General features: G+C 38.9%; 1 pseudogene; it reads left to right on the top strand.

The window, feature by feature from the left end:
• The first annotated feature begins 264 nt into the window (after nt 1-264).
• Nucleotides 265-3253, top strand: LOC139002483 (guanine nucleotide-binding protein G(I)/G(S)/G(O) subunit gamma-5 pseudogene; annotated as a pseudogene).
• Nucleotides 3254-5777: the final 2524 nt, after the last annotated feature.

The raw sequence follows: 5777 nt of genomic DNA, 5'->3' as shown, positions 1-5777 counted from the left end.
TGCCCTTGACCGGAATCGAACCCGGGACCCCTCAGTCCAGAGGCCGACGCTCTATCCACTGAGCCAAACTTGTAAGGGCAAGTTATTTGTTCTATTCCTCGTAGTTAAATACTGAAAAAGGCTGAGATGCAATGTGACAAATTCTCCTCCATCTTCATCTCCACTAAACCTAAGACATTTATTAGAACTGAATTTTAAAATTTTTTAAAAATCTCTTCCATTCTAGAGGGAAAATATTGTGTGTCACTGGTGCACTCTGCAATAATGGCTAAAATTAATCTGTTGAAGGTCTGTGCAATTCAAAATGCAATAGACAGGAGCTCTGGCTGCTCCTAGGCTTTGCAGCCTTTGGCTTCAGAACGAAGACTGCAGGTTGGAAGGTGATGATACAGCATAAAACCCAAGGGCCACCTTTTGTCAGATCCACTGTCAAAACTTTTATCTACAATGTCCTGTGGATATCAACTTTTAGGGAAATGTTATGTTTTAAAAATCAACTCTCCCAAGTTTAGCTATAAATCCTATGGTAATTAAAGATGAAAAAAACATTTCTTTTTCATTGATCTCATTTGTCTAATAAATGTCTTAGGGACTGACAGCTCAATCAATGCTTCCAATCTCCTGAAATGAAAATATCTTTCTTTCATGAGCTAGATAAAAATGATTTAAGTAGGTGGAATAATTTGGCTATCTTAGTATTATTAACTGAATGGCATTATCATCAATGTTTGTTCCCTCCTGTGTTATTTATTTCAAGAACAACCTGGGATTGCTGCAAAAAATAATTTTATTTCAGTAAAGATTATGTTTATAGAGGTTGCTCCCATTTACCCTTTGAATAATAGTGTAAATGTGAGGCCAGGGGCCTTCCTCAACTGAAAGTAGATTTGATCTTCTTCAAATCAGAGCATTCATAGTACATTTAGAGCATTCTTACATAAGATAATCACACAAATTATAATTACAGAAGAAACATAGAAAATGTCTTGGTGGTTTAATAAGAATAGTTTTGTTGGCATTTTTCACTTGTTGTTTATTATATAAACATTTGTTAAACTATCATTATGTACTAGACTCAATGCCAGAAAGGTGAATAGCACCGAGGCCTGGAGTTCGTGCATTTTATAGATGGAGAAGTAGACACAAATAAATAATGCTGATATACATAATGTGTGCAAATGCTATAGATGAGATAGATAACTGGACCCTAAGTGTGTAGGAACTGGGGATGGGAGGAACCTAGATGACGTATATTCTAAAGCAGCACATGATAGCCACTGGCATCATGTAGCTATTGAGTACTAAAAATTTTCATGTTTTTTTCATTTTAATTAATTTGAGTAGCCAAATGTAGCCAGTGGCTACCATAGTGGATAGCATCATTCTAAAACAATAGTTCTCAAGCCTTTAGCCTGCATCAGAACCACCTAAAGACTTTCTGAGTTCTGATTCAATAGATCTGAGGTAGGGCCCAAGAATTTGCATCTTCACAAGCCCAGGTGACTCTCATGCTGCTTGTCCATGGATCCCACTCTGAGAAGCACTGATCTCTAAGGAATCGTGTCCTTGGCAGTCACCATAGGGCTAACACTCGTCCTTTGCCATGTAGACTTACTATGAAGTGGGCTCCAGAGCCCGCACTTCTATGGCCCCTTTGGAGACTTAGTAGGGTCTTCAGCAATGTGTTCACACAAGTCATAATTTGCAAAATTGGTAAAACCCAAGATTGGTTAAGACCACCATCTGACAAACTCTCCATCACATTCCCTCCCCTATTGGCTGATGTGGAGACGCTAATGGCATTTTGAGAATGGTGCTAAGGGGAGATTAATTGACTTCCTTTTAGCTGCCTAGTGGGTATATTTTTGTGGTTTCCAGTTGCATGCATGTGTAGAACTACTGCAGCTGGTTCTTATGTAAGAATTGCATCAAGACTGCTCCTATCAACTGCTCGGTTGACCTGCTGGCACTGAGGTGAAGGTTCATTGCTTTACAGACTCTCCATACCACCAAACAGAAGTATGTGGATTGCAGGGGAGAAACAAGGTTTGAAATGGAATCTGTGGGATGTTTTCAGTCATTAAACATTTATAATTGTAAGTGGGAGATTCAGTTCCTTATAGACACCTATTGAAAATGGAAATTCATTCTTACAGAAATGTGCTTGATTCAGCTAATACAATATAAACAAACCATTTTCTTTTCTGTTGTTGTTGTTGGTTGTTTTTGTGTTTTGTTTTTTTTTAAAGAGACAGATATTTTGAGAAAGCTATTTTCCCAAAATCTGTTTTACTTGCAATTTGGCAAGAGGTTTTGGAATGTATAGTTTAAAAAGTGAAAAATTATAGTTTTTTGTAATTTATTTTGATATTTAGATATTTGTTTTGATCATCATTAAATTTATTGAATCAGCTAAAAATAAATGGAATCTAAAACAAAATTCATAGAGATGAGCAGTGTAATTAGTAGAAATTATTCTGATATTGAGAAGTAAGTGGTAGAAATTTTTGTCTTTATATTAAACTTAAAGTAGTTACTCATTATGTTGAATGAAAGTAAAGAGTAGGCTCTTTTGGTTGTTTGAAATTCCAATTAATGAAGAGAAGTAAGTCCTATAGAAAAATGGGAAAACATTGAACTCTTGTTGATTTGTCACAAACCACTAGTAACAACAAAAACCTAAAACTCATAAGAAGCCATGAAATGAAGGCCTGGTGACAGGATGGTTTATAAGTGTTTCTAACTCAAATTCTTTCTAGAAATTGGTATACCAAAAAAGTTGAAAAGTCCTCAGTGCCAGTTATTGTAAGGAAAAAACTCAGTTGATATTTTCCCAAATTTGACAATAATCTTAAAATTTTACCAGAAACAAATTGGGAAACTAATTATTTTTTATAAACTATCAATAATTTAAAACAACAACAACTTTAATCAATGATGCTAGAAGAGGCCCCTTGATTCACTGTCCCACTATCTGGCTTCTGAGGACTCACAACCTGTGGACCCACTGCCCCACTACCCACAAATCTGCCAGCTCTCATGTGTACAATCTGGTTCTGCCAGCGCCACCTCTATGAAGACAGTGATTCAACAGCTCCAGCTAGAGGCCGGGCTCAACTGTGTGAGAATTTCCCAGGCACCTGCAGATTGGAAACAATTTTGTCTGCAGAATGCTCAGTACGACCCCCTGCTGATGTGAGTACCTTCAAGTACCAGTCCCTTTGGACCCCAGAAAGGCTGTTCTTTTCTGTAGTGAAATGAATCTTTGAAGGTGTTCTAAACCACTTTTCATGAACTGCTGAATATTCAAAGAGAGCTATGTTTGAAGCCTGTACAAAAAGCTTGCCCTATAACATGTGCCATACTACAGAAACTTCTGCTTTTGTCAGTCCTTAACATCTTCCACTCTAAATTTCATGAATTTCTATTTCACAAAGATGATTATTTTATATACACTGTCAACAGCATACAAATGAAATACTAGGTATAAACAACAACAAAAATAATGCTAGAAGAAAGATGAAATTATCTTCCTAAAATTGTCATCTGAAGAGAGTGAAGTAAAAAAGACAACAAAAACCAAAAAGCTAGGTGAAACAGTAGTTAGAGAGAATAACCAGAGAATTAACTAATTGAAATGTTATTTTTATAGATTTTGTGATGCTTGTGGTGTCAGCATGTTAAACTTAATGATTTAAAATTGAATAATATATTATTTATCTTATCATTTGAAATATTAATTTGTGTTTACAAATTATTTTCTTCAAGAGGGCCCACAAATCATGAAAGTGTTATGCTCTACAAAACCTGATTTTGCCCCTGGCCTTCTCTTAGTACTTATGAAGTGAATTGAAATAATGTTCTATAAGCAAATGGACTTAGGAAATGCTTTCTCTGCTATGGCACCCACAGTGCCTAGTTCGTAGTAGGTGTTTAATAAAAAGTTGTTAAAGAGTAAAGCCCAGGAGTGAATAATGGTGAGCAATTATCTGAGACAGAGCTACATGTGTGGGGTGAGGGGCTAGGGGACAGGTCAGGAGGAACCTTCTTTTTACACACCCCATTTTGCTTCTCCTCAGTTATTCAGATTTATTGGTCCTGTGAAGCACATTCTGCTAGATTCCAGAGGCCTAAAGGTTTACATGACAGCCCCTCAAAAGGCTCTAAGTCCAGATGAGGGGACAAACTTATATAAAATAGTGCCACTGGGATGGTGAGGTAGCCTGGTGGACATCAGAGGAGAGAGACCACCCTGGGCCAATGTAATTGGTACAAGTTCATAGAAAAGTAACTCTGAAACAGAAGAAAGGAGTCGTGGGAGAAGAGTGGGACAGGCAAAGGGTGGAGATGGGAACTCACGTGGCCTGCTTGAAAGGGGACAGAAGGAAAACCACTTGGTGTGAATAGGCAAGTCCTGAAGGGGAAAATTGGAGCTTCCTTGGGAAAATCAACTATGAAGGCCAAAAATACCAAACCAAGGGGCTTGGCACCATCCTAAGCATAGAAAAGAACATGCAGAGGGTTGAGTTTGGGAGATGAGTGTCCAGTGGGGTGCAGAACACCTTGTCCCCATGGCACAGAGGACGGCTTGGAAGGAGGGACTCCAGACAGGGAGACCAGATCAGAGGCTACTCCACCAGCTCAGGAGCAAAGGAGCATAGCTCAGGGCTCAGGATGTGGGGACAATAGCAAAGGAGGATGGCACTGAGGCACAATATAAAAGAGAGAGACTTGGGGTTTTGCTTTATTCTGTTTTAACATTCATTGAATGCCTAGTGTGCAACAGATGCTTTTTCATGAGCTACTTCATTTAATCCTCAAACTGAAACTGGAACCAAGGATTGACTGCCTGCTGCCCAAAAAAAGCCAAACTCATGGAACAGGTACTGGTGAAAAGGGAAAGAGGTTTATTCAAGTGCTGGTCACCTGAGAAGATGGGCAACTCTTGTTCCAACGCCCATCTTAGCATCTCAATGCAGTCAGGGGTTTTTTAGGGGGGTAGTTGAAAGAGGAAAACTAAGGAATTCTGTCAAAGTCCAGTTTCAAAATCCAGTCTTCAGATGTTTCACTGTTCTCTTTAGTGTGTGTCAGTGTCTGGTGTTTTATTTCTCTGTGGGTTTCATTGCTGATATCTGGGCACAGGATGTTGAAGGCCTGGTCAGCCATGAGCATCTGCTACACCTCTATGGTTGAGGCCAGCAAAAAGAGGAACTGGAACTGCTGCTGCCTGCAACATGCTTACATATGAAACTATTAATATTTTAGACTATAAGTTTTATTAGTATATTCTTATTTTTAATTCTTGGTTAGTTAGTTAGTTAATTACATGTGAAGTTTTTTTATACCCTATACCCTGTTACAAACTACCTGGAAAAATGGAGGCCATCATCCTCATGACATATGTAAGGAACGTGGGGCTCAGTGAAGTAACATTTGCCAAACAGGCAGGATTCCAGGGGTTCCCCGTGAACACATTGTTTTCAGCTCATGCTCTTTCAACTCATGGCACAGCCCCTGAGAGGGGAGACAGTGGCAGTGTGCAGTATGGAAACTGAGAAAGGCCTGCCAGAGAGCCAGTTGGGGGAAGGAGAGGAATGGCTGATTTTAACTGGGATCTTTTGCAGGAATTGATTTCTATTTGAACAGCTGGAGGACAGCTTCTTTTTCCTTGTTTTCCCAGCCTGACAAGTATTTTGAGCCCTGAGACTAAGACAGAATCACCCTGCAGCTGTCGCTGACATTTTTAAATCTGTTCCCAGTTTGAATTAAGTAAAGTC

The sequence above is a fragment of the Myotis yumanensis genome, unplaced genomic scaffold (assembly GCF_028538775.1).
Source record: "Myotis yumanensis isolate MYYU_CA2020_CCGP unplaced genomic scaffold, mMyoYum1.0.hap1 SCAF_2, whole genome shotgun sequence".
Taxonomy (NCBI): domain Eukaryota; kingdom Metazoa; phylum Chordata; class Mammalia; order Chiroptera; family Vespertilionidae; genus Myotis; species Myotis yumanensis.
Note: the sequence above shows the minus strand (reverse complement) of the source record. Positions and strands in the feature narration are given on the sequence as shown.